At 37.1% G+C, this 22,937-nt stretch overlaps 1 long non-coding RNA gene across 6 annotated transcripts in view; it reads left to right on the forward strand.

Moving 5' to 3' along the window:
• Positions 1–22,937, forward strand: part of LOC115521366 — a 160,372-nt gene that overhangs the window by 69,481 nt on the left and 67,954 nt on the right. Inside the window, exons 4-5 of one of the 6 annotated variants that reach the window (XR_003971034.2) lie at positions 19,173–20,256; positions 21,114–22,761. The exons of 4 other annotated variants lie outside the window; for them this stretch is intronic. This is a non-coding gene — a long non-coding RNA (uncharacterized LOC115521366). Of the gene's footprint in view, positions 1–19,172; positions 20,257–21,113; positions 22,762–22,937 lie in introns of those variants that run through there. One more of the 6 variants, XR_003971046.1, reaches the window with a different exon arrangement.

The raw sequence follows: 22,937 nt of genomic DNA on the forward strand, positions 1-22,937 counted from the left end.
AGTCTGAGAAGGTGATTCTGATATGCCAGTATTGACAACCACTGTCATAAATCATTGTTTCTCAGAGAGTTATACTCACAGTTAAGATCATTTTAGTTGGTACTAAATCACTTTAAGTTGTAATTATGAAGGTTTTTAATGTGTATCATAAAAACATATATAAGTAGTCAGTGGGCATTCTTATTTAGGACAAGCAAAAGATTATAAAAAGTGAGCTACTTAAAAATAGATTGTCTATATATCTATCAATGTCTATGTCTATCTATGTCTATCTATCTATCTATCTGTCATCTATCTATCTGTCTATCACCTATAAGAGTACAGTTGGCAAAGGTTGTGAAGGCATGATATAAATGATTGAATTTTAGATAACCCTGAGCTGGATTATGAGATAAGAGAGGAAATATGGAGGGCCAAGGAATTTGGAAGATAAAATAGATTTTAAGATCAATGATGAGATGGGAAGCAAATAGCATAAGGCAAAGATCATATTTTCAAGCATTCTTTGTCAAATGTACTTGGATCAAGATATTTAAAAATGAAAGGAGTATGTGGGTAGGATTGATATACTTTTATGTAAACAAAGAAGCCTTACTGGTACTCTTGCCTGTGTGGATGCCTTACCCACATCTCTGTAGATTTGGACTGGATTGGGTTGACCATGAGATGAGCCTTCAGGCATTATTTGCACCTGTGAACATTGAAGGAATCCATAACATTATAGCAAAGGAAACAAAGAGTAAGCCCCAAGAAGTAAATGCTGCTTAAAATCAATGTGGGTCGGCAGTTATTTTCATTGGTTCCATAGGTGTCACCCTATGTGCTCTAAGAGCTTGGCATGTAGTGAGTAGTTCTGTGAATATTGACAGGGAAATCAGTAATGGCAGGGAAATGAGTGTTTAACATCCCAAAAGATAATTCTGTCATTGGTTCAACAGAAAAGTCAGAGTGACACCGTAATTTTATCTCCTGTGGCAACTTTAATTGGCCAGCAGTGACTGCTGAAAGAATGCATTGAGGAACACTCTGAGAATGAGTCTGTCTCATGGAAAACAATGTCATGATGAGTTAGTGTGACCATCAAGGAAGTTGCATAGGGGAGTGGCAGTACCATGGTCATATCCTCCATTTCTGAAAATGGTTACTCCGTTATTTGAGGCTATAACATTCAGCAAAATGATCTTAGTCAAGGTAAAACTTGACAGTTTAAAACGAATAAACTCTTCTGAAAGAATGGTAAGTTTCTCACTGCACCAGATAAGACAGAATACGTAGATTAGTGCTTTCTGTTTCTGCTTTCATAGTGCATGAACGTCTGACTTTCAGTCTTGCACTTCATTCTGTAAGTCAGTATCTCCTTATTCTTTAATATGCCTGCTTACTAAATGACACATTTGGAAATAAAGTTGTTTTAAATAGCAGTTTTTACAGCTAGCTGCCCCTGACTATTAATCTATAAGTTAATATAACAATAAAGAGGTTAAGTAATCAGCCTAAGTCTCCTTGGCAGTGAGTGTACAATCTCAGCTTTCTTCTAAGAGAACTTGGGTACCTTGTTCTGGGAGGGAAGCCAGATATCATGGCTAAGTCACCCTGGATCCTGTTGTTTAATCACAGGAGTTGTCTTGTATCTGAGTACATATTTTATGGCTATTAACCTTAGCTATCATAAAGAGTTGACATCCAGGGAGAATTATGCTGGCATGAAAATATACATACATGTTTTTTTCCACCAAGATATTTCTCTCCAGGAGACATTTCCTGATTGGAATCAGTGTCCGTTTACACTGGTGTTCAAAAAGACATCATTTCTCCTCTCTCAACATCTCTTTCTCTTTTCTTTTTCAACCATTCATTCAAAAATAGGAATATATTATGAGTCAGGTACTGGTTTAGACTCCAGCAATATAACATTGAACAAACAGACACTATTTTACCTCATATATTCCTATTTCAAACAAACAAATTTAATCACATTAGAGAGTGATATATGAAATTATAGGAGAGTAAAAGGGAACAATGGGAGCACATAAGAGACATAGATTGTGGGACATCAAAGAGGGCTTCCTGGAAGAAGTAACATTTTGGCAAAGTCCTGAAACCTCAAAAGAAGTAATCCAAGTGAGGTGAGAGGCTGAGGTATGAGCATGTGGAAGGAGAGGAGGGAAAAAGGCCCAAGGCTAAGAAAGAGCATGTCACTCAAGGAGGTGAAAGTCTTCACTGTAATGGGAATATGAAAGTGGAGTGGGGAGAATGTAGTTGGAGATTGCACCCTCCACCACAAAATATAGTATTTGGAGGATATTTTAAGGAGTACGAACCTTATCTTGAAAACAAAGAAGCGGTACTGAAGGCTTTCAATGGTCTGACATGATCAGATGTGCATTTTAGAAAGGTTTTGCTCTTTTCTCTTTTTCTTTCTTAACATATATATGATATGTATTATGCACCATATCAAGATAGATTGAATTTTTCAGGTGCTTGTTACTGTGGAAGAGACTGGAAACAGACCCTTAAACCCTAGTGGAAGATATATAAATTATAAGTTGTGTATATGACACCCAAAGTACAATGAATATGACAGTGATCTTGTGATAACTTTATTTAGAAAATACTGCTGATTTACTCCCCTCTATGGTGATATCATGGACATGTCTCCCTTGTTTAGAAAATCTGTTGTTAGGGGCGCCTGGTGGCTCAGTCGGTTAAGCATCCAATTTCGGCTCAGGTCGTGATCTCACGGTTCCTGAGTTCAAGCCCTGCATTGGGCTCTGTGCCAAGAGGTAAGAGCCTGGAGCCTGCTTTAGATTCTGTGTCTCTCTCTCTTTCTGCCCCTCCCAAGCTAATGCTCTTTCTTTCTCTCAAAAATGAATAAATGTGAAAAAAAAGTTAAAAAAAAGAAAGAAAGAAAATCTGTTGTTAAATGGAGAAAGGAAAGGAGTCACTCTATCTCCCCTTGGTGAATTGTGTTTCTTAATTTTAAGTAACAGAAATCAAACTCAATCTAGCTTAGGGAAGAATGAGAATTTACCAGTTTATCTGTTGGAGGGGCTGGAGTGATTGGAAGCAGAGATTCAACCCATCTTCCTGCTTGTTGACTTTATATCTTAAGCACTGTTATCCATGAGGAAGGAGACATAGCGCTGGTTTTTCTAATGTCTTAGATTAGATTCTCCAGAAGCAGACCCCACAAAAGGATTTATTAAAAAATGTCTCTGGAAAAATCTGATAAGGGCATGGAGACAAATAGACTCAAGAAAATTAGAAGAAAAAAGCTGTCCTAAAGTTAAGTTTGAGAACTTATATTTTCAGTGGTAAAATTTCCTGAAATTGTGATTTTTTTTTTCCTTCGGAAGTTCCTGGCATCCCAGGTCTAGGAATGAGAAAGCAGGTACTGGGACTGACCTAGAGTTGGTGTTTGCTGAGTGGGTGTGATGGAAGAAAAGGGGTACTTGGGAAAAGAGGATGTTGAAGGAAATCATGCTAATGGAGAGAAGGACAGACAGCAGGACACTGTTGAGGGAAAATAAAAGAACCAGGGGAACTTTCTGAGGAATCAAACATATGCGGAGCTGAAAGGAAAGGTGTTTGTATTGGGTTCCTACTGACTGCCACAAACTTAACATGTTAAAACAATAGAAATTTGTTCTCTTATAAGTTCTCAAGAAGAAGTCTGAAATGAGTTTTATGTGACTAAAATCAAGGTGTTTCCAGGACTGGTTCCTTCTGGAGGATCTAGGGGTGAATCCATTCCTTGCCTCTTCCAATTTATGGTGGCTGCTGGCATTCCTTGGCTTGTGGCTGCATTATTCCAATTTCTGCTTCTGTCATCACATTGTTGTCTCCACCACTATGGTAGCATCTCCCACTATCTTTAAAAGGACACTTGTGATTACCTCATTGTTTCCACCTGTTTTGCATTACATCTGCAAAGTTCTTTATACCATATAAGTTAGCATATTTACAGGGTCTGGGTTTGGCTTAGACGTGTTGGAAAGGGGCTTTTTTCAAACTCCGACATCACTGTATCAAGATTGAAGATTGTTTATGTTTACAGTTCCCAGTGGAAAAATATATATATAATTGAAGTATAGTCACGAATGGGTATGAATGAAGATCATTAAGTCAGTCCAGGAAATAAAAGAGTAGGGCATTGGATGAGCCATTCTCTTGAATCCTGGAACCATCAGGGTATAGATGGACTTGGGATTCCTTAAGACAATGGTTGAGTAACTTGCTATTGGCCACACCATTTGTAGGGGCTAGAAGTATTCTTATTACTTTTACCAAATATTCAACATTTAGTTTAGGGAGACCTATGAAAAAAGACGAGGAGGAAATCCATTTTCTCTCTGTTCCAAGGCAAGTTTGATTGTATTCTCCATTTGTACCTCTTGTTTTTCGTTCCAGCTCTCCCTTTGAGCCCCAGACCACAATGCTACCAGATCTATTCTCAGTCCTTCTCTGCTTTTTCAGTGCCCTAGGAGACTGATTTCTATGAAGGGGATCTCCCAGGGTCTTCTTGCCCTCTGACTTCCAGTTGGGTTTGCAACAGGGGAGCCTCTGGCAGGGGATCAGAAAAGAGGAGTATTGGTATAGTTACGCACCCACCTCCCGCTCCAGCCCTGACTACCATGGCCCTGGCAGTGACTACGTATCTCCATGGACAAAGTTCCTGTGTAGTGGGCTCTTTCCCAGCTTCAGGTCTTTCTGACCTCTGGTAACTCTGTTCTCTCTTTTTGCCCAGCTTCCTGCTGTTGCTAGATTCTGGGTGCTTCATTATCCCATTTGTTCCTTGACTCTATAATTCTCTGTGTACAATCTCCTTTGAATGATCTTCAGGTAGGCCCTTTTGAATGTTTTTTTTTTTTTTTCTTTCTGAAACTCTGGTATAATAGGGCATAATTCTAGCTGTTCATAGTATTTTCTTAAATTATCATTATAGGTTGACATGTCTTCAGAAATCTCTTGGACACTCTTTTTTTATTGTGTGGTAAAATAAGCAAATAAATAAACAAAACTACCTCAAGTCTTTTTTACCTGCTATTGGTAATGTTTTCTGTGACTTGTATCATTTAAGCTTGTCTTCAGTTATGAGTAATAGAAAACATTACCAAGAGTGAGTAATTGGAGTTTGTTTTTATCACATACAAGGAGAATGAATATGATTAGATGCTGATATTGCTTCAGTGCCTCAATATTTCAAGGCTTTGGCTATCACCTTCATGATTCTTCAGTGTTTCCCTCTTGGGTACAAGATGGCTGCCAGGGCTTACTATCTGTGTTCCAGGCTGGAACCAGAGGGAAAGATGGCCACACCCACATTTGTACTATTACATGTTCAGAAAAGTAATCCTTTCTCAAAAGGATTTTCTGTCCAGAAGATAGTCTGCTTATGCCTTATTTATCAGAAATGGCTTACGAAGCCACTGCTAGGTGCAAAGAAGACAAGAAAAGCAGTAACATTCGATTTTTTCTGCAAAGGAGATAGGCAAGGGAAAAGAAGGTTGGAAATAAATGTTAATTAAGTGAGGATGTCTTCTGTACTCTCTTTGTACGTAATCCTACCAAATCATCTAAGGGCATGCATTATGAAGTCGGAGTGCTGAGTCTAACACTAGGTCCACTATATTCTACCTGTGTGAATTTGGGAAACAACTTAATCTCTCATTGCTTCACTTTCAAGTGAGGATAATAAAAAAGTTTTTCTCTCATAGGGTTACTGTGATGACCAAATGAGTTGGTATACGTGCAGCATTTAGAACAGCATTGACACATGGTAGGCACTATTTAAATTGTTGTCTGATTTTTTGTTGTTTCTACCAAAACCCTCAAAGCACAGGCTATAGGAAATAGAAAATGTAAGGGCCAATACAAAGTAACAGGGCAAAGCTTGGTCAAATTGTGAAATTAAAGATTATTTCCTCCTTCATTCATTTTTTCCTTCAACCTTATCCATTCTCTTTGCAGACTCATCTTGCCACCCAGATATCCATCACCCTCCTGTCATGCTATAACAGGAGCTGCTATAACACTCCACTTCCACTTACTGAATGCATTCACAATGTACCAATCAATCTGTCACACATATTTTTTATGTCCTTACTGTGTGCTAGGGGCTGGGAAAAAATGGTAAGTAATACAGCTATGGCCCTTCTGCGATGATGCTTATAGTCCAGTTGGGAAGCTGATATTAAAAAATAATTAGAGAATTAATTGGTATTTGCTACATTCAAAATTGGAAAATTTCAGTATTCTATGACAACATGCTAATCTTAGGAGCCCATGAAAGCTTGCCTCAGGAAGTAGCATTTATGCTAAGACTCGAAGGTTGAATAGGAACTAGTTGGGTAGAGAGGTGACATTGGGGCTGGGACAGAGAAGCAGAGTTTCAAGGGCAGAGGCCTAGAAGAAGGATGAGGCCTGGTGTTTGAGGAGCTATGGGCCTATGTCTCTCTTTTCTATGCCATCAGAATCCCTGTGTCCCACTCCCTCTTTGCTGCTCCCAGCATTCTAAGTGGACAGGTAATTATTTGGTGAAACCCTAATTACCCAGGCCACACAAGAGCCTCAGGGTTTTCCCTTCCCCTAGTTTCCCTGAAGCAAAAACACCTTGATAAGCAAATCTACACTTGAAATGTTCAAGATTTCTAAGCTTTGATACTCTGTTTCCAGAGCTATTTGTATTTGAACAAGAAGCATTTAAACATAAATGCTTACTTCATAAAGGGTGACTTCTCCATTAGTGGGGATTTCAGTCCTTTGCCTGGGAATTTCTTTTTGCTGTAAGGAGTTGTAGGGATGAGGCAGACTATTAATGCCCAATATAAAATCACCTCTGAAGGTAAAGTTATATCTCAAGCATGTTGGCACTAATAATGATGTGGAAAACTTACTCTATGATTTAGTATTAGCTGGAACATAATTATTCCTTATTTATTAACACAATTAAACATTTATATTATTTCCCTTTTATGAAAATCAAAACTTTGAAATCCTGCTTGGAAAATGAGAATAGAAATGAGTTCTTAATCCCCTGGATTTGGCTACACTGAATATTCTTTTCTTCATTACTAGTTTGTGCTTAACCCATATAGTCAGATCCTTCAGGAAGCAGTGGTTTTCTTAGGTGTGGTATCCATCCATCATTTCCTCTCTGCTCCAGAGCTCCCCTGTGGCTGCTGAGTGCAGGAAGGGCTGATGCTTGCTGTGACTTCCATTTGCTCCTGAGGGGGAAAGTGAAGTTTCCAATCTTGTAATGTCATGTCCAACCATAAATAGATGATTCAAAAGCCACATTTCTGAGGAGCAAGAGGTTAAAGGGAGCCTTGAGTGTTATAAGTGGTCAACATGCATTCTTCAAGATGGTCTCATTAACTAAACATGGAATGCAGAAGCATTTGTCAATATTCTACATGCTGTTTTAGACTGCATTAATAAAAGATTCATTGGTGCTCCACTTCACATCGGTTTTGCCAATTTGAATCTCTTTTAAATGACTGCCTTCTTTGTTTTGTAGCTTACAGCTAAGCTTTTATAGTTACTCTAGCTCTCTCTAGGCTGTCTGCTCCACTGCTCACTCGTGCTCATATACCCAATTATTTCTGTTCTATAAAAGGTATCTGCCTTTCTTAGTGTATGCATTTATATGTTTATTTATACATTAGTTTATTCCAAAATGTTTTTGACACAGTTCAATAGACCGGACACTAGATTTTATGATCATTTTGGTTGCTCAGAAGCTATCCAAAAACTTCTAATATTTTCATTTGAAAACACAAATATTCTCTTCAGATTTTTTAAAATTTAATTCTTGTAAAAGGTATGGTCTCTTTAATAAGCTAGTTACATCTGATGCTGAGATGTAAGTCTGATTCAAAATATAAAAGTCCACAGCTGTTACCAAGGAAATCAATGACCTCTTTTTTTAAGTAGCTGTTGGGATGCAAGTTAGTTTCCTAAGAAATCTCTAACTGGAAACTTTAGTCCTCAAAAGTCTGCTGGGGATGTGACTATGTGTCTAAAGGTTATAATGTCTAGTAGCATGTGAGGTTAGGGGTGTACAACAAAAAGTCATTTCTTTTCAAGTGTAAATAACAAGTGTTGAGACTTTCAGCTCCTCCTGCGATTACCAGATATTTGGCAGATACTTGATTTAAATTGGTTTGACTTAAAAAGCAAATAGAGCTGACAACAGAGAAAAACTGCAAGGGACATTTTTTTCTAATTTTTTAAAAATTTATTTATTTTGAGAGAGAGAAAGAGAGCATGAGTGTGGTAGGGGCAGAAAGAGAGGGAGAGAGAGAGAGAGAGAGAGAGAAAGAGAGAGAGAGATTGAGAGAATCCCAAGCAGGCTCCATGCTGTCTGTGCAGAGCACGGTGTGGGGCTCAAACTCATGAACCCGTGAGATCATGATCTGAGCCAAAATCAAGAGTCCAAGCTTAACTGACTGAGCCATCCAGGTGCCCCTGCAAGGGGCATTTTAACTGCTAATGACTAGGAACTGCATACAAACCAAAGCTTTTGAATATCCAATGGTGATAGTCAAATGTTTTTGTTGAAGCAGAATAAGAAAATTCAAAATCAAGACAATGCTGAATTATACCTAGATATTTGTATTTAAAATGACTATAGTGTATATATTTGTAATAAGTCCTAGATTAATGAAAACATTGCCTAAATTGTACACTAGATTTCCTTTTCCCCTATATCCACATTAGGGGAAAGTTCAACTGATACCATTTATTAATTTATTGAAGGGAAATTTCTCCATCTCCTAATATGGCAAGAAACTATTCAAGGCCTCATGGATACAGAACATATTCTCCTACATTCGAAGAGTTTACTATAGTCCACTGGTAGAGTCAAATACTCAGCTCTCATAATGCAGTGAGATATATGTCATAACAAAGCTATTCATGCGACATTATGAGAATGTAAAGAAGCAACATAGAGGAAAGCCACCAAACCCAACCTGGGAGAAGGAAAAGGATTTAGAAAAGTCTTCTTAGGGGCACCTGGGTGGCTTGGTTGGTTGAGCGTCTGACTTCAGCTCAGGGCATGATCTCATGGTTCATGGGTTCGAGCCCTGCATCGGGCTCTGAGCTGACAGCTCAGAGTCTGGAGCCTGCCTCAGATCCTGTGTCTCCCTCTCTCCCTGCCCCTCCCCTGCTCATGTTCCATCTCTCCCTGTTTCAAAAATAAGTATAAACATTAAAAAAAAAATTTAGAAAATTCTTCTTAGAGGAGACAATGCTTCCATTGATTTGCATAAGAATTTAAAAACTACAGGGGCGCCTGGGTGGTGCAGTCGGTTGAGCGTCCAACTTCAGCCAGGTCACGATCTCGCGGTCCGTGAGTTCGAGCCCCGCGTCGGGCTCTGGGTTGATGGCTCAGAGCCTGGAGCCTGTTTCCGATTCTGTGTCTCCCTCTCTCTCTGCCCCTCCCCCGTTCATGCTCTGTCTCTCTCTGTCCCAAAAATAAATAAAAAAACGTTGAAAAAAATTTTTTTTAAAAAAGAATTTAAAAACTACAGGAGCAAAAACAGAAAGGCCATACTCTAAAGTCTACTTTTCAACTAGTGTTAGCTCTTTACATTACATCTTTAAAAAAAATTTTTTTTTTTATGTTTTATATTTGAGAGAGAGACAGAGAGACAGAGAGCAAGTAGGGGAGGGGCAGAGAGACAGAGACAGAATCCGAAGCAGGCTCCAGGCTCTGAGCTGTCAGCGCAGAGCCCAAGGCGGGGCTCGAACTCACAAACTGTGCGATCATGACCTGGGCCGAAGTCGGATGCTTAACCAACTGAGCCACCCAGGTACCCCTGTTACATCTTGATTCACAGTAACCAAATGTTAAGATACAGTATAAAGCAACAATATATTAAGATAGTATAGTGTTGGCTTAAGAGTAAGAATGTGATCTGAATTCAGAAGAAAGAGCCCCAAAACTGTTCTTATAATATGTAGGAATTATATTTTGGGATTTATTATATAATAAATAAGGTATCACAAACAGATGGGGAATGAGATTATTTGATAAATTCTGTTAGGAAAATTGATGTTTGGGGACAAAAATCAAGCTGACCTTCCTGTTATAGCATATGTCAAAATTAATGCTGGATGAATGAAAAATTTGATATAAAAATGAGATAATTTAAAAATCAGAAAATATGAATTAATTTTAACTCTAAGATGATGAAAAATATACTGGTATATATTGATACACTGGACTTGATAAAAAAAATCTGTGTGTGCAAAAATGATCATATTTAAAAGTATATGTTTAACTGGGGAAATTTTAGCAAAAAAAAATATGGCACAGTTTACATATACTTAAAAAAGATCACTTCCAGCCCAATAAGAAAAATACAGCAGAATGGGCAAAGAGCACAAGAAGAAAGTTTCCAAAAACTTATTACTGTTAAATATATGGAAAAATAGGGAAGAATATTCAAAATGACAGTGTCTTAATTTGGAGTATTTTAGCAAAATACCATATACTAGATGGATTACACAAAAGACACTTATGTATAACACTTCTGGAGGCTGGGAAGTCTATGGTCAAGGTGCTAGCATTGTCAGATTCTGGTAAGGGCCTTCTTCCTGGCCTGTAAATGGCTACCTTCCTGCTGTACAGACATTTGGTGGAGAGAGGAAAAGGAAGAAAGCTCTGGGATGCCTTTTTCTTTAGGGACACTGATCCCATAATGAAGGTTCCACGACCTCATCTAAACTTAATTACTTCCCAAAGGCCCCATTTTCTAATACCATTACATTGAGGGCTATATGAGTCCAGTGGACACAAAACACCTATGTTTCAGGTGTGCCACATAGTGATTTAACCTCTTTATACTCATCTTCAATATTCTTAATTTTTTTCTCACCCGGGGTCTCTAAGCATCTGAACTAGAAGACATAATTCTTACGCTCTTAAATCCAATTCTTTAAAGATCAGTTAATGTTAGTATCTAGTTTTTCAAAACACTGTTATTGCCTGTTTATCCTATACTGTTTAGAATTTGGAAACTGGTATCTTTTTATCATGCACAAATGCAAGAAAAATGCTTATTTTCATTAAGGTAGATTTAGATCCTTCTTGTCTGAAGATTTATATGGTACATAAATAGATCTTACATGTGTTGTGATTAACTTAATTGTATCTTGGTACTGTTATCCTCATACCATTGGATTTAATTACATTGCATTATGCCCGGTAATTAAATAGAATAAAATATCATTATATCATTAGTTGGTTTTATAAGGCCTTGAAATCTATTCTAAGAGCTCTTATATGTATTAAAAGTTTTCACCACTAAGATCAATGCTTCTAGAATTGTTACTGGTCACTGAGTTGTCAGGTGTACATTTGCCAATTACTTGGAATTTGAGCTCAAAGGCACCAATGTGCACTGATTTGGACAAAATCTTCCAATTCAACCAGGAGGATGACCATCATTTTGTATCATCTTACTTTTAAATTTGTTCTCTCCCAAATGGGGGTATTGAAATATTAAAGCAATGACCAGCAAACACATTTTGGCTGAATTGTCTGTGACTATGCAATTAACAGAAAAAAAGTTATCATTTATAATCAGCTGAGTTGTGTCTTCCAATGATCTTGACACTGCTAGTATAGTGTATCTTGTAAATCTTTCCATGATGCCATGAACAATGACATGAGGGTGGAAATATGCTGATTGAAAGGCAAGCTGGAACTACAGTTGTGACCACAATCCAGACTGTGTACAATTATGAAAAAGATATGCCTTCCAACAAGGGCCAGGTGTATGCCTTTTCTTCTCGAATGACACTTGTTTCTGTCTCCATCTTGACAGTCATAGTTTCAAGCTATTCTATTTTTTATCAAACCTTGCTTTCTTCACAGAACGTGGAACTGATATGTAGAGGTGCCCTGCTGCATCCCAGGAACTGTGTTATGTATGATGTGTCATTTAAATCTCACAACCACCTTATAAGTAGGCTGTATTATTACAGTTTTACAGATAAGCAAACTGAGACTTAGATAAAATATATTGCTTAAGAGAAGCTGGGTAGAAAGTGGCATGTCTGGTATTTAAACCTAGTTCTTTCTGGTTCCAAAGATATTAACCATTTCTTTTTACTGTGTTGACTCACAGGAGGTTGTTTGTTTGTTGAAATTAAATGTCCTCCTACCATTATCCCATGAACATTGAGGTTATTTGTAATGTAGACATGTGAATGTTGCATTCAGCAAGGATGTCTATGGAACCCCTCTAGCAACTGTGAGGATGAACATTTAACATTCCCCTTTATTTTTTTTAAATTCTTTTTTATTCTTTATTTATTTTTGAGAGAGAGAGAGACAGTGAGACAGAGTAGAAGTAGAGGAGGAAAAGAGAGAGAGGGAGACACAGAATCCAAAGCAGGATCCAAGGTCTGAGCTGTCAGCACAGAGCCTGATGCAGGGCTCAAACTCACGAACTGCAAGATAATGACTTCAGCCAAAGTCAGATGCTTAACCAACTGAGCCACCCAGATGCCCCTAACATTCCCCAACTTGATCTAGAATTTGAGAAGGGTAGATATCATTCTTGGATATTTAAAAAGAATTTCCCCAGGTAGAAGGAAGTTGAAAGTAAAATAAAAGAATACCTTTTAGGATTCACAAAATTATGAGAATTCAGCTACATATTGTAGTGTGTTTTTAAAGTGTTTATGTCTCTCTTGTTATTCACTAGCATTTAGTGCAGATGTACCAAATATGCCAATCTTGCCTCAGCTTTGCTACAGAGTGTTATAAGTGTTACAGAATGTTATGCTTAAGTCAGAATATTAAAAGGAACCCCAAACTACCCCTCAGACTCACCCTATTTAATCCATATTTCTTTTAAGGAGGCTTTGCCATGAATTTACTCATAGAACTAGATTCTTAGTGATTGTAGCCCCAAGCTTATAGAAAAAGACAGATTTTTTTCTTTAAGTTTTTTATTTTGAAATGATTTTAGATTTACAAAAAGGTTTCAAGGGTAGTACAGAGAGTTTTGTATATCTGATATATAGTCCATCATCCCCTAACATTAACATTTTATATAACCATGTACATTTATCAAGACTAAGAAATGAACATTGGTACATTACTATCAACTAAATTCCAGACTTTGTTCAGGTTTTACCAGTTTTCCCACTAATTTCCTTTTTCTTTTCCAGGATCCAATTCAGTATATCACATTGCACTTACTCATCACGTCTTCTTAGTAAGAGGAGACAGTTTTTAATGTTGAGTAGTAATGATGGCAATGATGCAAAAGACTCAGAAAAGGTCATTGTAGGTGGAAGGGAAAGTTTATTAATCAACTCCTCTAAGTCCAGAGACAAAAGGAGTGTCCTTCCAGGAGGAAACAATACTGGAAGATCACCATGACTCTCTCTTCCTTATTGCCCCTTTATTTTTTTCTCTAAAGGATAAGATTGAGGAGAACATCATTGTTGACCAAAGCATTAGTTTCTTTTCCCTCTCCAGCATGTCTTCAAGTGGTACCCACTCTCCTGTTTGCTAATTGTTCCATACACTGAACTCTTAGGAACCAGAGCCTTTAGCCTCTGCATTGGGGAAGCCCACACTCCTCTAGCTGCTTCCCTGCAAGTAGATGGATGAGTCAGTTCACATTACGTGGGACAGGGTAGGAAAATCCATTTGGATCTTTTTTTAGGGTGAAAAAGCTAATATTCTGAGGTCCACAATTCCATCTATTTCCTATGTTTATTTTTCATACTGTTTAAAATGCAGAGAGGACAAACGTTGTGATTAGCTCCTTGCAGAACTTGTAGCACAGATCATTTGGTGTATGGCTTGCTTTTTGTCATGGTGTTATAAAAAATAATCTACATTGATTAAAAATCATTTTTAAAGATGTAATTTAAAAACACTTTGTATAAAATAAAGCACTGTTAAATCATCAAAATTCCTCATGCAACAATTTACTAATCATATGTGTATATATTGTGTATGTGTACATATAGACATATTCTGCCTAATACACCTCTTACATGTGTTTATGTGTGTATATACATTATATGTTAATACATATGTAGGTACATATATGAATAGATGTACATAGATTTATACATATATGTATATGTACATACATGGCTAAACACATATATGCATATATACACATATACATCCTATACATATACATATTCTAGCCTGTATGTCACATAGTAATCAAAATAGGTTAAGTTGTGTTGTGCTAACAAACAACTTCAAAGTTGCAACTTATTTCCTGCTCACATTATATATGCATTGCTGATTGACTTGAGACTCAACTCCCCAGTCACTGAGGAAGCCAGGTCAATGAGGACTCTACCATGTGGTGGTTGCACCACCTAGAACACAAGCCCTCTCAATCACTCAGCATGGTAAAAGAGAGCTTGGGCAATTAAACATGAGATTTCCACAATCTCAGTTACATACAATTTATACTCACAATTCATTGGTCAGAACCCATCACAGTGTTTAATTCAACTTTAAGGGCCAATAATCACATCTTCTAGGTGTACAGAAGGCAGGGGAGAATCAAGTATTGAAGAAAAATTATATATAATGTGTACCACATGAAAAAACTCATGTGAAAAATTACTTATGTAACAGGTCAGGGTAAATAACACTAGCATAACACTAGTATAACAAGTTGCTCCAGATTCCAATGACTTAATATAATTAAAGTTTGTTTTTACTCATTTGACAACATAATGCAACTGGCAGGAAGTCAGTACTCCAGGCAGTCAGGTAGGGACTTTAAGATCTAACATTTTGTGACATAAAGACTGAAAAGTGACAACAATAAAGAGGCAGTTGGTTCTATTTTACTTCTAGTTTGAGTATAAGGTGAATGGTCAGATCAGTTTTGTCTTGTATGTCTTGTATTTTTCGATCCCATAACAAATTAAGTGAGCAGCACCCTGAAAGGGATTGTTCAGCCACTAATTCCCTTAGCGCTCTGATGTGCTACAAACTACTTTTTTGATTGTAGAAAATAACATCCTGATACATAAGCAATGTTTTGAAAGAATAAATTAGTCATCCTGGCTTATCTAAATTGGGCTAGACTGCCATTGAAAAAGGGGTAATTTAGAAGAGTTTTTAAAGAAAAATTTATCTTCTCAACTTTGCTTCTTCCTTGTTCTCTTTCTTGCCTTACGTTACTTTTAAACTGTTCAGCCACTCCAGCATATAAATTTACTACTGACTAAAGTTGTATTTGCTATTTCCTGAGTTCTTGGTTTATATGGTCCAGTTCCTCAGCATGAATGGCTTGAGGTCTGGGGCTACTTGTCCTCCCTTTGCTCAAGTAAACAAACAAAAGAAAGTTAGTACATAGCTCAGTACATTTAAGATTTGTAAATAACTTGTCATTTCAAAGTGAACTAAAAGCCTTGAAACTTCAACCGGGATTCATCTGAAATTATGTGGGGTTATTAAAATATGCCATAGAACTCATAAAAATATGTACAAATTTATTTCAGAGCTACATTATCCTCATGGTTAAAGATTGGTTGGAGAGAGCCCAGTACTTAAGTAAGGAATTCTTGGTTCTTGCTCTGGGTCAGTCATTAATGACCTCTATGACCTTGGGCAAGAGTTGAGTATTAGATGACTCCTAATTATAACTATCTGTGAGTTGTTGACTAAACTGGATGCAGCAATTTCTACTGTGGCCTTACAGCTTCTGGATTTTCACTGTGGAACCAGAGCATGCATCTGAATAGTTGACCAGCGATATGGATCCATATTTTTTAGTGCTTATCCTGTTGATTGAATTTAATAGCTGTGCCAATGTTCACTGTCTGAAATCACCTAATGGTGGCCCCTTGGTTGGCTCCCTTTTCGGCGTTGTATATTCACTTCCCTTTGGTTAATTGCAGGGTGGAAATTAGGGTAGCTAAAACAGGAACAGACCCTGGGGACTCCACTTCATAGCCTGTATAAACAAATGACCAGTGACCAGGCAGAGAAGCCTGGAAACAATAATTTTCCAATTGAAGTAAAAAGGGCATAATAATTAATATACTACCAAACAAAGGGAAGGACAAACTAGAATAAATATTAATCTATAAATTCTGGATACCAAGTGAAACACCCGGCCAGTTCAATTATTTGGTATCATGCCACCTGATGCCCAAATCTTTAGATGAACTTAATAAGAGAAATATAACTGAATGGCAAAGATGGTATCTTCTGTTTTTCTGGTATATTCTCTACATCAACTGGTCCTCAAAAGTTACTTTTAGCACTAACCACTTAATACATTTCTCATTCTGTGATACTTACGCCATCAAAGTCTTAGGAGCAGATAGGTTTTCATCTCTTCTGATTGATATAGAACATGTACATAGGACCACCCATCTTTATTTATCCATGCTTTAACAATATAACAATTGGGCTTATGGTCTTGTATTTTGATTTTTCCTACTTGACTTCTGGATGCTTTTATGTAACATTTTCAGCAGAATAATATTGAATGATAGATTCTGGGTCAGCTTTCATATTCCTTATTTGTGTTCCCAGTTGCAGGCTTATGTAAAGAGGTAAGAATGAATCATGAATATGTTGGTGGTTTTATTTGCCACCTGGGAGTCCTAACTTTAAAGTGAGACATTTGAGTTTTGAGCACTTGAGCCTGCTGCACACATTAAAACATATTTTTGATGGCATAAATGCTTGTTTTAATTTTCTGTCCTCACATTGTCTCAGAGAGTTATTGCATATTTCCTTTAACCTGTGTGTTCAAAAATAAGTGAATGACTGTGTTAGTCATGAGGTAGAATATAAATGGTTTCCATGCTTCTCTAGGGCATCTTTCTTCATTGAAGCCTGTCCAATCCTCAACCGTGTTAATATCCAGAGACAAGACAAAGGCACAGTTAATTTATAAATGCATAGTTATGAGGCAAAACTAGATGCTAGCATCACATAAAGCCTTTGCACGATGCCTGCTTGTTCAGGCATATATGACACTGTGAGTACAGTTGACTGAGCACAGCAGTTGTGTAAAATCAGGTTAATATGTTCTAAACTATCCATTAGAGAGAGATCTCAAGGGACAGACTATCATTTTAACTACTAAAAACAGAGACAGAAAAAGGGTCAGGTGATAATTCCAACTTTCTTGACAGAAATTTACTATGATTTCTATAAACTTTCTTTGCTTGTATTTATAACATGCATCTATTTGGAGGTTTGCATTCCTCCAAATAACTCAACTACAAATTATTCTTCATTTTGGGTTTAACTCTATAGAAATTCTCTGAGCATGATGTCATCTTTTGAGTGTGAAGGTGGTGTTGTATTTTCTTAAGATTGTATTAGATAATGCCTTCTTGACACTATGTAGAGCAAAAAATTCTAATAACAAAGGACAGATTCTCAGAAGAGACTTAATCAGTTGTGTCTCTTCACTTGGATGAGGGAGATAAGATCACTCCAAAAGAACAGATGCCAATATCCTGCTGAGCCAAACTCAAAATGACATGGGTAGCAATGTAGGTCTATCCACTGATGAGGTGCATCTGAATTTCATCATACTGCTCTTTTATTTCAAAAATGATTAATATTAATTCAGTGTTAGTTTAAATTTTTTTTAATTTTATTTATTTTTGATATAGAGAGACAGAGCACAAGTGGGGGAGGGGCAGAGAGAGAAGAAGACACAGAATCCGAAGCAGGCTCCAGGCTCCAAGCTGTCAGCACAGAGCCCGACGCGGGGCTCGAACTCACAAATTGTGACATCAGGACCTGAGCCGAAGTCGGACGCTCAACCATCTGAGCCACCCAGGTGCCCCAATCCAGTGTTAGTTTAAATATCAGCATTCAAAATTTAAATAACCCAGCAGGAATATAAATGTCATCAGGATTACACAAAGTTCTTGGGCAACTGTTAATATTCTCCACATTTTCTTGACCTTCTGACTTTCTTATACTAGTCAAACATAGAAAAAAAATCCTAAACCAGTATGTTTGCTTGTCAAGTTCAGAAAGAAGAGAATGATGATGATGGGTTTTGCCTGAGCTTACGTAATTTCTCGCCCTCTTGAGAAGTTGATTTTATGTGTATCAATTATTTTCATCCTTTCCATTACACATTTCACACTTTCTATACTCTAGGCTCTGGGGATATGGAAGTGAGTAATTCTATACTCTAATTTAGTCTGAAATGCCTGTGTGCATTCATTAAAAAAATTTATTGTCCCCTAACTATATATCAGGAAACAGGTACCTGGGATACATTAGTTAAATAAAGATTTTAGCCTTTATGGAGTGTACATTCTAGTGGGAGAAGGCAAGGTATGAACAAAAAACATAATGAAAAGTAAATATTATAGAGTGCCAGAAGGTGATAATTATATTTTTAAAAGGAAAAGAGTGTGGTAAGGAGAATCACTAGTACAACAATATGGGAGCAGGGAGGAAAGCATGTAGAGTTTGCAATTTTAAATGAGGCTGTTGGGATAAACCACAATGAGAAGAAGACATCTGATCAAAGAACTGAAGGAGGTGAAAGTCAGCTATGTGCATAACTGGGAAAATATTCATGGGGAAGGAACAGCCAGATCCATCCCCTTAAGGCAGGAGAATGTCTGTTGTGTTTGTACAACAATGAGAATGGTTAGTGTGGATGGAGTGAATTGATCCCCAATGGGAATATGTAAATGTCTTCTAATGCCCAACCCAATTTTTGTGAGTGGAAGAGTTGGATACAATTAACCTACAGCATGATGAAAAAGGAACCAAAAAAAGACTGAGCACCTAGTATTTGTACCTTATGTTTTCTTAGTTTATCTTCACATTAATCTATAGAGGGAGTTATTGTAATCACCATTTCACAAATTGGAATAATAATACATAGCTAGGTTATGAGACCAAGGTTACAAAGTGATCAAGTAATGGGGCTGAGATTTGATCCCTTTGAATCCTGAATTATTTTGGCTACACCATCCAAACTCACCAGTAGTCATTGCTTTGAGGTTCAATTTCTGAACAAAGCAGCCACAAATATCTAAGGATTACTAAAACTCAACTCCAACCTAGCAAGTAGTGTCATACTGGTTAATAGGGCCAGAAGTGACTATGACTCCCACTTGTTTTCTGTCACTCACCTATTTCCCGGCACTCCTTTCCCTGTTTACAGGAAGAGAAGCTGTTGAAGGTGACCTAGGTAGAGATCACAGACATCAAGAGATGCAGACAACCATTTAAAACAACCCACCAAAGAGAGCTGTATGACCAGCCTGTGTTCCAATTAGTGTCCCCTTTAGGTCACATTCCTGAGCAGTCATTTGATAACACCTGCTTCTTCTTCCCAGCGTGTAACTGCTGGAGTATTCTGGAGCAGTCAGCTGGGACATCCAATAACGAAACCTCTGCCTGCAGACCCCCTCCATTCCAAAGATTGGAATCTACCTGTAATAATAATGTATTTTACCTCCACATGCAGTTCTTAGCATGAAATTGTGAATGTTTACATTGTAAAATTTCATTTCTGACCAAGCCTGAGATTTGTAATCCTTCCTTCCCTGAGGACATAAATTGTCTGTTTTCTGATAAGCTCTTTTATTACCTCTGCTTGACCCTCTCTCTTGTTACATTGAAAAATAATAAAAAATTTACGATTACAGTGTACCACACACACATACACGTGCTTACTCAGTCATGCTCTTACTTCAGATAAATGTGTACAATGGCTGTGTAAAATATAATGCAACGAGATTAAAGCCAGATCCACTGACTGCATTGTTAAGGTTTGCATACCAATGGGAAAGAAAGAAAATTAAAACCAGTGTTTTGGAGGACATGGTATAGATAGGATCCTGGGCACACACACTTAATTTCCTCCCATGAATTTGGGCTGCTGTGGGAATAAAGTAGAAAAGCCTATAACCTGGAAAAAACTAGGCCTCCTTGTGGTCAGTGTTAGCACAGTGTTGTCAACAGAAGAAACACAAATCTAACTCTGATTAGGCTTTCAAAAAAAATGGAATCTTGATTTCCACTTTTTCCTGGATGATGGACTAGAAACACTGAGTGACCCTCCACTGCAGTACAACTGGGTTGCGGCTGAAGTATTGCAAACGTACCCTTTAAATGTATTCCTCAGATGACAGTGAGAAAAATCTCCAATGACAAAAGGAAAGGAAGCAAGAGAAAAAAAAGGAGAAGAAAAAGAGAGGAGAAGAGGAAGAATGAGCTGAAACTCAAATACTGAACCATGAGTGGTAAGCAGATGGGTTACCTGGTTACCTGGCAGCTGAAGTCCATGTGCTGAGATGCAGAGACCCAGCCCCCAGTCTGTTGCAAAGCTCAGAAATAGAACCTGAGATTTTCACATTAAGTCAAGGCCCTCAAAGTGGGCTAACGTGGTCACAGGTCATTCCACCCTACCACCAGGTGGAAGATAAAAATCATCTTGGGATGAAAGCATTGGGACCTCCAGGCTACCATAGAGCAAATCCTTCCCTGAAACTGGTGTCCATCTGGAAAGCACTGTTTAAAAACCTCTGGCTCCTCATGAGTCATGATTATGTTGGTTTGTTTGTTTTTAATTAAAAAATTTTTTTTAATGTTTATTTATTTTTGAGAGAGAGACAGACAGACAGACAGACACTGAAGCAGGCTCCAGGCTCTGAGCTGTCAGAACAGAGCCTGACACAGGGCTCCAACTCACAAGCTGTGAGATCATGACCCGAGCCGAAGTCAGATTCTTAACAGACTGAGTCACCCAGTCACCCTTTCATGATTAGGTTTAATTGGAGGATCCATTCTTCAGGGAAAAAAATAAAATCCATCTGGTGTTGTTCCAGAGATATACCTGAGCTATTAGGACCTTGCACATAATTGTGATCATGATTTGATGTCCGAAATGATGAGAGAAGTTAAGTCAACAGAATCTTTGCTAAGCTTCTGTCACAACGTGTCATATCGGTGTGCCACTCATTATATTAATAATCACAACAACAATAATACAGCAATAATAGCAAATACTTAAAGAATGGTTTTTTTGTGTGTGTTAGGCACTATTCTAAGAACAAATGTACTGAACTATTTTAGCAAATGTGTTGTCTTTATTTTATAGATAAGAAAACTGCAGCACAGGGAGGTTACATTCTTGTTCACATGGATGGTAAGCACTGAAACCTGGCAATATGGATCTATGCTAACACTAGCATATTGGAGGAACTAAATACATAATATTTATTTCAATATCTTTTCTGTTTGCTGACCTATTGATTGGTCTTGGATGGGCTGGAAAGTAACAGAGATCACTTTATTTTCATCTCAAAATCTTCTAGCTCCCAGGCCTTTCCAGAACCTGGGCCTAGCCCAGTTTGCAGTCTCCTACCTTTAGTGGGAACTAGCATTTGTTCTTGGCATTGCTCTATGTCCTAGAATCTACCACAAGGTTGCAAATTATTCTCATTCAGGGACCTTGGAGCAGGAACTACACTTTTTCACTAAGAGTCCATTGAGTTTTCACAGGATTATTGATATGGGTGAAGCACTACAAATATGAAACTGCCTATTTCATAGTTCTAAGTAGTAGGATAATGTGAGAGACAAAAATGACATTTGTTATGAATTTCAATCATCTCTTTAATCCAGACTTATGTAAGAGATAAATTACTGGAATTATTATTGAGGAATATTCGAGGATAAAAACAGAAATTCTAACTTTTTTTAATTTATGGAAGAAAGAATTAAAATTTTGAGTCATGGGTAAATCATTGCCTAGTACATACAAAGACTTAATACAAAGATTTATGAGCTAGCTGGATAAATAAATCAAATTCAGGTCATGGCTGCTAAATTAATAGCAAATAAGAATAGATCAAATTTACTTGGAAATAAAAGCCTTTTTGGAAAATGTTATGAAACAAGAAGCTTACCTGTCCTTTATTATATTGGACATTTTTGAGAATGGTTTCAATTATTCTGTAAATTAGAGTGAGATTTTGTTCAAGGTACAACCTGAAGTTAATATAGATATTACATTTATCATTAAAACAAACAAACAAACAAAAAAGAACTTTGAGGCAAATGAGGTACAAAATCACCAAGATAATTAATTTCTTTTGAGGGTAATATAGGCTTAAATAGAGTGCAAAGTAATAATGATTTTTTCAAATAAAATTATTGACCTTTTTGTATTGTGCATTGCACAAAACCCTAATTTAAGGGCACTGACCTTTTGAACCAAATTAAGAGTCAATTTCCTAACTGAACTCCTGCAAGGTGCAGGAGTAAACTAAACAGTGCAGAGTTTATGAGCCTTCCTCCAAGATAAATTGTTATGTTAAAATAACTGGGAGGCCTGGAACTCTGAAGAATGTTTGTCATTTTTTAAATGAAATCATTCCTATTTTTGAACAGATTAAACATTACGTGCTACTATTTTTGTCTCCAAATCTGACTCATCACTTAGAATCTAAATATTATTTAGATTTTTTTTAGATTTAAAAATTTATATTGGATACAAACTTGGACTAGATGTGTTATCCCAGGTCAGCTATTTCTTCCAGTTATAATTATTATAATTAGAATCCCCTACTATTCTTTGTCTAATGCATTTTCTCGTTAAAAATATTATTCTAGGTGATGAAATACCTACTTAGGACTTGGATGTTATCACCCTCTTTGGTCTATTATTATCAAATGTTAAAATAATACTTCCATTTTAAAAACTTTGGTAAGAAGAGAACAAAACTGAGGGCTTTCTCATGAAACCAAACAAATGCCTGTGTTTAAAAATAAAAATAAAAATAATGGAAAGTTTAAATTGGAACCCAAATAAATAACTCTAAGCATTTACAGGTGCCTTTATTTCTCTAGTCTATGCTAAAGAAAAGCCAAAGAGAAAGATAAAAAAAGGAAAACAAAGCAAAGAAAACCTTTACTCCAT

This window comes from Lynx canadensis, chromosome C1 (assembly GCF_007474595.2).
Source record: "Lynx canadensis isolate LIC74 chromosome C1, mLynCan4.pri.v2, whole genome shotgun sequence".
NCBI classification, from domain to species: Eukaryota; Metazoa; Chordata; class Mammalia; order Carnivora; family Felidae; genus Lynx; species Lynx canadensis.